The sequence below is a fragment of the Arvicanthis niloticus genome, chromosome 14 (assembly GCF_011762505.2).
Source record: "Arvicanthis niloticus isolate mArvNil1 chromosome 14, mArvNil1.pat.X, whole genome shotgun sequence".
Classification (NCBI taxonomy): Eukaryota; Metazoa; Chordata; class Mammalia; order Rodentia; family Muridae; genus Arvicanthis; species Arvicanthis niloticus.
In genome coordinates, this window is record NC_047671.1 from 74,478,377 (window position 1) to 74,489,810 (window position 11,434).

The 11,434-nt window shown below is 47.2% G+C and overlaps 1 long non-coding RNA gene across 3 annotated transcripts; it reads left to right on the forward strand.

The window, feature by feature from the left end:
• Positions 1-77: 77 nt before the first annotated feature.
• Positions 78-7,903, forward strand: LOC143434378 (uncharacterized). Of its 3 annotated transcripts, XR_013103849.1 has the most exons (7): positions 78-161; positions 1,096-1,390; positions 1,822-2,004; positions 3,958-4,162; positions 4,286-5,576; positions 7,703-7,748; positions 7,889-7,903. It is a non-coding gene; the product is annotated as an uncharacterized LOC143434378 (long non-coding RNA). The 3 variants fall into 3 exon arrangements; XR_013103850.1 differs by lacking the exon at positions 78-161 and having other exon boundaries at positions 910-1,390; positions 3,880-4,162; XR_013103848.1 differs by lacking the exon at positions 78-161 and having other exon boundaries at positions 912-1,390.
• Positions 7,904-11,434: the final 3,531 nt, after the last annotated feature.

Genomic DNA, 11,434 nt, shown 5'->3' on the forward strand with positions numbered 1-11,434 from the left:
CTGGTGAATAAAAAGGAGAGAGGAGGCGCCTCTTACTGCTCCGCCGGAAAACTGCAGCCTGCGCTCCTGATTGGACTCACCGAGCCCTAAACAAACAGCGCTCGCAGAAGGGTGCCAGGCTGTGGGTCGGAACTGCTCGCTACAAGCTGCTGGGTGCGGAGGTGAAGTGAAGGAGGGAGGGATCCAGGGGAGGAGAAAAAAGCGGGTGGGGAGGAGACGGGGAGGGGGAGGGGAGTGCTCAGCCTTTGCGGACAATAAGAGCTAGGCAGCCTGCGGGCGTGGGCTGTGCTGCTAGCGAGTTGGTCCTCGGAGTGGAGGCGAGTCCACCCCTGGGGCGCCCAGCTAGAGGACAGCAAGGGAGGGGAAGGGGCACCAGCATGCCTGACCTGGCCAGCAACTCATGTTCATCCAGCGCTGGAACGCATCCTCGGGTCCCCAGTTACACACACACACACACACACACACACACACACACACACACACGTCACACTCGGGGCAGAAAGGGGGAGGGAAACTTGGCTCCGGAGGAGCTGGATCTTCAATAGACCCCGCTGACCGCTGCCTCAAAGGGAGGGGCTCACCACCTCCTGGGTCAGGGCGCCCCCAAAGTCAGCGAGAGGAAAAAATGCCCAACTGGCCCTCCCAGCTCCTCCTTCCAAATTACCCCCCCGCCCCCGCCCCCGTCACCCCCATGCAATTGCTTGTAACTGACCTTAAACTTTCCCGACCCTATTTCGGGATGCCCAGGTCTTGGGGAGCCGTTTGGAATTCAAAAATCTAGGAAAGGTGCTCTTGAGTATTCCCTACCCCGCCCCTGCTCTTAAAATATATACTAAATTCCTGGGAGGCTTTGTAAAGTTCAGGACGACATTCCCCAGCTAACCTTTGGGTTGTGGTGTACCGAAAGGTTGAATCTATGAGGTGCTGGGGACAGTCATGAATGAAAAACACTGCGGTGTCCAAGGACGCTAGTTTGGTTGTCGCGTTCTCTCTGAGCTTTCTCTGGACTTCAGATCAATCAAAGATAGCGCTTTGAGAAGGAGCGGGGGGTACCTTGCCTGGACCCAGAAAGAAATACTATTTCTCCACCCCCAGTCTCACACACACCCCTTAGTGGCTCCCTCCAAATGGTTATCACAACTGTGTACAAACTGATACGGTGCTTAGCGGGCCAAGGACTGGAAATGAACACCGGCGGGGTTATCAGTGCGGATCTGTCAGCAGCGAGTCGCGCACTGCTTGTCCCAGGCAACGGCAGTGATATACGTCTTATTCCTTCGGACTCACAAAAAGAATTTCTTCCGACAAGTTGGACACCGGAAGGCTGCGGGAAGGGAATTGAACAGGAGAAACACTCTTGTGGGAGTGGATTTTCACACGCACACCCCAGGTAAATTAAAGTAAATGTTTCCTGTAGTTCTTCCTGAAAGCATTTGAACTCTTTTTTGTTGTTGTTGTTTTAGTTTCGTTTGATATTTATTTTTATTGTTTTTTCCAATTGGAGAAAGGAGAGGGATCCAAGCAGATAGAAACACGAATACCTAGGTGCTCTGTAAGACACGAAAGACCTCTGCGAAAGGGTTCTTTCCTTGAATTCTACCTGTGTGCTACAGGAGAAGGGAAAAGGACTTACTGGGGGAGGGGGTCCTCCGAATCCAGGAAGTTAGCAAGAATTCTCCTGTTTTCATTCCTCACTGTAAATCGCGGCCAAATACTTCTGATTTTTAACCCTGCTACCGAAACGGCCTATAAACCGTCACAGCCTAACTGCGTCACTTTTACCACGTTCCTTTTCGCCTCCCCTGGTCACTGTGGCTTCAGCGTGGCTGCCTTTCTGAAAGGCTGAAAGTAGAGAACTCTGGAATTGAGAGGCTACCGGATGGAGCAGGATTCGAAGGCTTTAAATTTTAACCCGAGTTCGATCGAAAGTTACTACCACAAGAGACTGGCACGGGCCGGCCCGATTCCCATCGCGGCTCCCAGCGGCTTGCTTTGGGTTGTCCGGTAAGTTCCAACCAAATTTTTAAGCGGGTTGGGTTCTGCGAAGTTTATCTGTAAGCAATTCATTAAAGCTTCGGACATCGTTTTTTATTTGAGTCAAATTTTCAGAAATAATGTCTCCAGTTTGCTCTTAAAAAGCAATTTTTACAGTTCGTTTTTGCTAATAAAATAATAAATGACTTGGCTAACTAAATTTGGCGTCCTGGCTGTGAATGGCCTTCAAGGCTGAGGGAGATCGAGCTCTGGCGCGAGCCTGGTTCCTCTCCTGTGCTTTTGTTGTTGGCATTTTTTTTTTTTTTTTTTTTTTTTTTTACGTTTGGGGAGTTATCCTGCGTAAATTTCTTGGGACAATACCAAGCCCCTACTGATCTTGCTTTCCCGCAGCTAGGCACCGGAGACTAGAGAACACACTAGCCCAGGCGCCTCTGGGACAGAGGTGAGGAGCTCGACCCATATTGACAGATTCGACAACATTCGGGTTCTAGCGGCTCCGGAAAAGACCCATAATTTTACCCTCCACATTCCCAATCATTTCAGTCCTGCCTCCAACCACAAGAAAAAGGATAGATCATTGTTTTTCCTTTCAGGGTCACAAAATTCACCTTTAAATTTTTTAAAAGGCTGGTTTTCCGAAAGAGGAATAGATTGGAGAATTTTTTTTCTATCTCAGTTAATGTAAAAAAATAAAATTGTTTAACCTGTCCGGTTGACAAAAAAAAAACCTAGGCTGCCTGCAGACTCTAATTTGCTTTTTTTCTCCGACTTACGGGCTCTGGCAACGACACCCCAGCCCAGCAGCAAAGACACGTTTCAAAGCCCTCCCCCACCGGCCTCAGGCTGGACTCTCCAGGGAAAAGGAAGCCAGCAGAATTCGGAGTGCCGAGGGAAACACCAAACTAGGGAAGACTCAAGATGGAGATGGTCCCCATCATGCCCCAGATAGCTCCTAGAAGTTTCTTTCTTAGTGTTTTTCTTTTGTTTCTCTTTCTTTTCAACTCCTTTTCTCTTGTCCCCCCTCTTGTCTTCCCCCACCAGGCTTTGCTAGTTTTGACTGGAATCGTTTCGCTCAGAACCATTTTAGGCCCAAGGAGCAGGCCCTCCGAACAGAATCGTCTTTCTACGCCCGAAAAAAAGACTGGCTCTGGGGCGCAGCCTGTCCTCCCATGCTCATTTATTTAGTCCGGGCCACACCACCACTCGCCTTTTAAACCTAGCCGGAACGTAGCAGCCAATAGGGCAGGGGGCGGGGGCTCTGTAGCTGAAACGGAAGAGGTGTTTTGGGGACTCGATGGCGCGCGGCTTCCGGAGGGCACCACAGACCTGGGCCCGGATGCGTGTCTCTACACATCGTTGGCCTTGCAGACTCACGCTCATTACCTGTCATTTTCACGAAGCTTCTATCTGCTCCGGCGTGGATTCAAAAGTGGGGCAGGGGATGCAGATACATACACAAACAATTTCTATGTTAAACACCGTTTGACCTTTAGACTTAAAAATGTTACACTAAGGCTATAGCTCACTGGTGAATTGCTTAATGTTTAAGGATGTGGGTTCGATTCCCACGTACTAAATAAAAGGAAACACGCATTTATGAAGCCTGGTTGATTATATCACATTTTTTTTTTTTTACTGTCTTAGGGACTGTTCACCCAACAATACGGTCACCTTGGCTTCCTGGTTTTCCCCAAAGTCCCAGTCCAGTAGAGGGGTGCCCCAACTCAGAACGCTAGCCCAACCATCAACCAGAGTACTCTCTTTTCCCTCCCCTTCTCTCTCCCTTCGTGATGTGTCCTTTTTTCTTTCTTTTTACCTCACTTCTCCCCCTTCCCTTCCTCCGTTTTATTCTTATTTTCCTATAAACAAACAAAACCGCTCCAGACGAGATCAGGTGACGGCGGAAGAGCGAAGGTCGACCCAATTCTCAGCGTTCTCTTTCTGCCCCGCCTCGGGCTACAGGGCTAATACACGGGTCCCTGGCGGCGAGAATCAAGCGACACGCGGGACCCGACCCTGCCCCTGCGGTCCCTCGCGTTTGCAGCCTCTGGTGACCCCGGCCAGCTAGCTCAGCGCAGAGGTGGGCTCGCGGCTGCCCGAGAGGTCACTGAGGTGGCATCCCTGTCCGCGCGCTGTTTACGCGACTTAATGTACTTCTTACGCGGCGGTAAGTCGCAGCGGCGATAAGGGGGGTGGCCCGGGAGGGTCGCCGTAAAAGCCCCACGCTGGGCGCCTGCGGCCCACCCTCAGCCATTAACCTTTTTACGTTCTTCTTTCCTCTCTCTTAAAGCTTGTTATCTGGGCCACCCAATGACCGACGAAAGATCTTCCCTCCCCACGTCTCCCATCACCGTTTTAAACCAAATAAATTTAGCTATTAAGGGCCAAGATGTCTGACAAAAGATCCGAAAGGTGTCTCTCTGGGATCCCTTAAAGAAGCGGAGAAGCTGGCGGCTCTCGAATCCCGATAAAGAAATTCCACGCCGGCGCCGGCCTCCCTCCGCAGCCTGCTTCTGTCCGACACTCTGAGATCGCCACCTCAAAGGTCTTTTGCGACCTGTGACTGCAAATGAGGCTTTGTCTCCGGGTCTCCTGGCCTGGGGATGCTCGGGCATTGGAACTAACCCTAACCCTAACCCAGAAGCTCTAGGACCTAAAGCATTCCTGCCATGCTTACAGAAGAACCAAGGTCAATGAAACAAGCCCAAAGTGCCATTTAAATTGCCCTCCCCCTTCCTTTGAGACAAGCCTTCTATTATGTATGACAAGCTGGCCTGGAGCTCCGGCTCCTCAAGCCTCAGGCCTGTAGAGCATTGGAATTGCAAATGTTTGTAGCCTTGTCTACAAACTGTAAAAACTGGGTTTTTTTTTCTAATATTAATAAAGACAAAACCAAATCACACCTGTCTACCTTTCCCATGGATCATTTTAGGATCAGAGAAGCACCCCATATCTCCTGGGGGTCATGAGCAAAACTTGCGTCCCGGGACTGAACCCAGGAAGGGTACTGTAGACTCTCAAAGGTTAGAGTTTGGTCAAACACAGTATTTAGATCTGCATCATTAATTACATGGCTACTTGAAGCCCAGGACTGTGTGTCAGCCAGAGCCACCACTTCCCTCTCAAAGGATGAAGCCGAGGGTCCCCACTTCGCTGACTCAGGACTCAGAGTCCTGGGGGAAGGGGATTCTGAAGGGTCAGATCATGATTTGATGGCTTTGCTGCTTGGAAATGAAAAGGGCTGAGAGGGCAGGAAGCATGGCTGGGGTCCCAGGTCCTGGTCAGTGGGACCTCTGCTCTGCTGCTCCTCAATCTGCTCTCTGGCAGACACCGGACTCATCTCCAAAAGGCAGTCCAGGTTTTTCTGTCACCTTATGCTGAGGTGTGAACTTACAGACACCCCTTTTCCTAGCCCTTCCAAATAGTGCACTTTCCAAACACCCTCCGTGTGTAGCCTTGCCCTCTAAGGCAGCCTCTGAAGGAGGAGAAAAGGAAGCCTCAGAAAGAAAAGGGACTTTCTGCTTCATAGGTGAACTAGACCTGATCAGTCTCCTTGGATACTGGAGCAGCTGAGAGCACAGGTACAATGAATTCTGGGATCTGGAACCCTTCTGCCCTAAACCTGTGTCCCTCAGAGCCCTTCCTCCCTGTTGGGTGGCATTTGCCCTTCTCTTCCCCTTCTTTCTTTCCCTTCCTTCCTTCCTTCCTTCCTTCTTTCCTTCCTTCTTTCTTTCTTTCTTTCCCTTCCTTCCTTCCTTCCTTCCTTCCTTCCTTCCTTCCTTCTTTCTCTTCCTTCCTTTCCTTCCTTTTTTTAAAGGCCAGGAAGGGATTGATAAAGTAGGGGGAAAGAAAAAATAAGGAAAAAGAGAAAAATGAGTTTTTGAGAGATGTGTTAAGTCCAGGAGATGGTAGTGACCAAGAAAAGTTACTATTCAGAAATATGAGTTCTCTATTTAGCTATGCTGCAAATTCTTAGAGTTCAGACCAAAGGGTTTGCCTGCCACTGTGCAGCCCTCCAGCTTCCTGTCACTCAGCAGAGCATGTCCTGAATATGCACTGCAGGGAGAAGAAGCTCCGAGCTTCCAAGTGTTTATAGTCTAGCAGTCTAAAGGGGTTGGCACTTCTTGTAGAGCCACAGGCAGCTTTTCGGAAGGAGCTAAGGGAAGTTTGGTCTTTCTTTGAAAGGGGTGTAGATTACAGTTGTCTTCCAGGCTGTGAAGTGGCTTTAGAAAGATGACAGCTCCTCTAGCTTAAACACTGAGGGCATTTGTAAGAACCACTGGGCCAGCCCAGAACCTGGGGCTACTATGCCACCTCCTGATACCGCCATCTGTTTTCTGTGTGAGGAAGGCAAGTCACCCAACTTCTCTGTTCCAGTTCCCTCTTCTGAAAAACAGAGCTTTAGAAAACCAAGGCAAGGCATCCTGACTATGCCTAAACTCACTGTTCTCAAAGCTGGGGCAGCACTGTGATTCTCAGACCAGCCAGGACTACACAGTGGGCAAGACGACTCAAAGAGTAAAGATATTTCCTGATGGGACAAACCAATGACTTCCACTCATGAGCTGTGGTATGTGTGCATGTGTTAGCACATACACTCATAAGTGTAATTTAAAAATTAAAGAAAGTCTAGAAGAAAGGAAGGAAAAAGAAAGAAGGGAGAGAGAAGGAGAGAGAGGGGAAGCGACTCCCTTAGGGGATCATTGTGAGATCTTTGGTAGAAATGCTTGTGCATGGTATGGTCTATGAATTATTACTGACATCCTCACATACACTGCACAAAATTCCAACTTCGAATGTGACCTAACCACCCCTGTACTAAAAGAATTCCCAGAAAAGCACTCCCATTTGACTTGGGGGGGGGGGGGCTGTTTTGAGCCCTCTGTGTACCAAAACCAGGACTTTATTTATTGCATTATGGTAGGGAAGAGGGTGGGGGTGAGACAAACATGGGTTCTTTGCTGGCTTTTGGTGCCTTTGAAGAGGAAACATTCCTTGTTCTCCCCTTTGCAAATGCAAGCAGCAGACTCCAACATCTTCTGCAGAACCAAGATAGCAATCTTAAAGCTTCTAAAAAAAAAAAAAAAAAAAATCCCAATCCCCCACAGCAGCCCTTCCTGCCAACTCCGATCTAGAGATAGACAGAAGGGAATTAGCACACAGCCATTAAGAAGGGCAACCTAGTAGACTGGCGCTAGATTATTAGGGGCTTAGAAGAACCGATTTAAATTGGTCTACATGTAACCAACCCTGCACTTCTCTCAAGATTTTTACCCTTCATTTATTATTTATACTAAATATACTAAATATACTAGTATACTAAATGAAAGGTAAGATTTATCCCAGTTTGTAGATTTATCCCAGTTTGATTTTTCATTGTTCTCTCTCTCTCTCTCTCTCTCTCTCTCTCTCTCTCTCTCTCTCTCTCTCTCTCTCTCTCTTACTCTCTCTCTCCCCCTCTCTCTCCAACTCTCCCAATACCTTTTATTTTTCTTCATTTAGGGCTTTTGGAATCCAGGGCCTCCTGCATGCTAGGAGCCTCATACCTGAGCCTCACACATGGCAAGAGCATATTATTGATCATAGGTCACTCTAGATTTCTTCAGTCTTGTTTTCTTTCTGGCCCTTCTCTTCCCTTTCCTTCCAATGTGTATTTGAAAATAAGATTCAAACCTGAACAAGAAGAATTCTTAATCCTTTTTTCTAGATAAGAAGACAGTGAAAGAAATGCACAGAGGCAGAGCCCACAGTGGGTGAGTATCCCTCCCCCTGTCTGCAGGCGGCTGGCCTCATGTGGGCCCAGAGACTGCTTTCCTCTGGTCTTTGACAGCCCAGATCTTCTCTCGGTTTGATTTACTGAGTGCTGTCATTTCTCTGCTCTTTACTTTCACAGTCACACATTCAAACCTGATAAAGTTCAAGACCCTGCACTGAGTGCTTGCAGCTTCCCAAGACTGACAGTTCTGCCCTCCACCCCAGCCAGCAGAGGCTGATTGAATCCTCGTGGACAGAAGCCTCTGGGGCTCAGAAGCAGTAGCTAGTCCAAGGGGACAGGGAATGCCCTGGCCCCTCTGCTATTCCAACAGACCTCAGGGAAATAAAGACCTGAGCTTCCACTTGCAGACTTGGTTAAGATGGGCTGCAAACTTCTAGATAGCTGCCTGAGAACTGGGTCTCCTAAATCTACTGAACGGCAATGAACTCAAAGCCGAGACACTTAACCCCGAGGTGCCTCAGTTGCACTGTCCATAAAATGATAAAAATATTGCTTCACACAAACACTCATCATGGACTAATGACCAGGGTCCTACTTGCCACATGTCATCCTATAGGCTCCTCGGAGACAGGCGTGCATATATCTGGCCTGGCTCTTCAGTTCCTGTCAGGTTCAATACAAATTTAGATGTTAATCTAAACACTACACTAGTGAACTAAACAAAAAGAATGATTTGTCTCCAAAGGCCAAATAGTTAGCTTAGACTCAGGTTTCCAGACCACTGAAATGTCTTCTGATGGAAGACGCTTTCTAAATACCTTATTTTCCACCCGTGAGTATAAATGAGCAAAACCGAACAACATAAACTGAAAGTGGAAACCGGGGATGAAAACCTTTTATTCTTAGCGTGGATAGTGTGAGGGCATTGTGGCCACTAAGCATCATTTATTTATTGCCCAAATTCATTTATCTTAAGAAGTATCAGAATTTTCTAGTGTGGGGGAGCAGCCCAGTGGTAGAGCGCATGCCTAGCAGGCTCCACCCTTAGTTTAATGTCCAGCATCACAAAACAAGTAAGTACATCTGATGTAAAGTAATTACGGTATCAGCAACTCAAGTAGTGGGCTGGCAATTTGAGTGCTCTCACCTTGGTAATTATTCCTGGCCTGACAGTGCTGTGCCTTTGTGGTTGGGCCCCAAAGGGCTCACATAATCTGAAGTCTCCCTCTGAGGAAGATCATGTCCGACAGTATGAAAGCCCTTAAGCAAAGAAGGCCAGAAGCCCAGGACCAAAGCACTTAAGATTCAGCGACTTGTCATTCCATGTGTCCCACAACACAAGCTCTGAAGGAACAGTTCACTGACACAAACATGGGGGAGCAGGTGGGACATGACACACTGTTGGTCAAGAGAATGAAGGAGGACAAAGAACCCTGGGAAGAGATTGCCAGAGTCACCAGCTGTCCTCACTGAGAGCTTAGACTTCCAAGCCCGAGTCTAGGGAAAAATAAGTCTTTAAAAGAATCAAATAATCAAACCCTGAGGAGAAAAAAAAAGTTGGCTAAACTGTGGCAGATACCAGAAATTCCCATGACTCAAGAGGCAGAGGCAGGAGGGTCACTAGAAATCTGTGACCAGCCTGCTTTATATAGGGCTAGGCCAACTAGGATTATTTAGAGAGACCCTTTCTCTTTTAGTTTTGGTTTGGTTTGGTTTGGTTTGGTTTGGTTTGGTTTGGTTTGGTTTGGTTTGGTTTTTAGAGACAGGGTTTCTCTGTGTATCTCAGGCTGTCCTCTGTAGACAAGGCTGGTAGAAAGCTCAGAGATCCAGGTGCCTCTGCCTCCCAAGCACTGGGATTAAAGTCGTGTATTACCATCACCCAACAGGCCTATGAACTTAAAAAGGTATAATATGTCTCTCTAACTCTCATGGCCTAAAGAAAACTAAATAATAAAGGTGACAACTGTAGTAACCCTATTAAAACGTCAGCACAGTTGTCTGCTACTGTGCTTAGAAGGCACTTTTTATCTGGGAGAGATGGTGGCAGTAAAGTATTATATATTATATAACACATTATAACATATAAATTCCAGTCCTTAGGAGATAGAGGCAGATCCATGTGTAGCCAGTTAGAGACCAGCTGTGGCCCCCACCTTAAAAAAAAAGGCAAACCAAGGCGGAATTGCAATGGTGAACACCATTAATCCCAGCACTCAGGAGGCAGAGTCAGGGGGATCTCTGTGAGTATGAGGCCAGACTGGTTAACATAGTGAGTTCCAGGATAGCTGGGACCGTATAGTAAGATCCTGTCTCAATAAAACAACAATGAAAACCAGGGCTGGAGAGATGGCTCAGGCAGTTAAGAGCACTGGCTGTCTTGCAGAGAGGACCCAGGTTTGGCACCCAGAAAATGGCTCACCACCATCTACTTCATCCCATCCCAGGGGGTCTGACATCCTCTTCCAGCCTTTGTGGGTACTTTATACATGTGGTGCTTAGTGTATAGATATACAATGCACATAAAATAAGAATAGATGAATCTTTCTTAGAAAGATCAAAACAAAGCCAGAAGGCATACTTTAGCTCTCTAGTCAGCAGATACCATTTGTATATTACAAAGTTGCTTCTTTCTGACCATAGTTCTGGCCTCTGTGGAAGGACCAAGGATAGGCTGATATCAAATGACTTCTCCTGGCACATCCTAAGTCAGATTACTACTCTGTTTATGGTACCACAATTAAAGGCATGTAATTATCCAACAAAAACAGTATAAGTGTTACATCATTTATAAAGCAGTACCTAGCTACAGTCTAGCCAAAACCACAGTGTAAATCCACAAATAAAGCCTTCAAGTTTCTTTCTCTCGATTTTCTGGTTTTTTGTTTTGTTTTTTTTTTTTTTTCTGCTGTTGCTTTTTTCAAAACAGGGTTTCTCTATGTACCCCTGGCTGTCCTGGAACTCACTCTGTAGACCAGGCTGGCCTCAAACTCAGAGATCCACCTCTGCTTCCTGAGTCACCAGCCCTGCTCAGCCTTCAAATTTCAAAGGCCTTCTCAGTGTCAAGAGTTCAGCATGTACGGAGCCTCTGGAAATGGCAGGGTGAACAGACAGGAGCCCGTATGAGTCAGCCACTGAGTCATGAGTTCAAATACCAGAGACACACAGAAAGTTTACTGTCTTCTTGGGCTGTGAGCCCTTATGCAAGTCCCTCCATAACACTGCTTTTGCCATTTCCTCATTTGCTCAGCGTACCCAGTACATTGTTTGAACTGTTGGGCAGAAAAGGTGATGAAATTCTACGTTAGGCTACTTATGGGACAGTCAAGCAAGAAAAGGAGGATATCGAGGGCTCAGAGGCTTGAGAGAGGGAAGTTGATTAAAGGCAGGATGAGAACACAGGAGACAAAGCCTTTGAGAGGATAAAATGTAACCTACTAGGGGTCACTGAAGGCCATAAAGAGCCTGAGCCTGTGGATGAACATCTGCAATCCCAGTACCAGGGAGTCTGAGGCAAGAGGTGTGTTTGGGGCCAATCTGGACTACATAACAAAGGAAGCCAAAAATCCTTCATCAATGGGTGGTTGTGTCGGTTCAGCAATTAAAGGTGGTATAAACCACCTTTATACCAAGCTGAATGTATTAGTCAGTATTGTCTAAGGAAACAGAACTAACAGAATGAAGACAAATATGTAGATGTGCATATATACTATGAATTATTATACT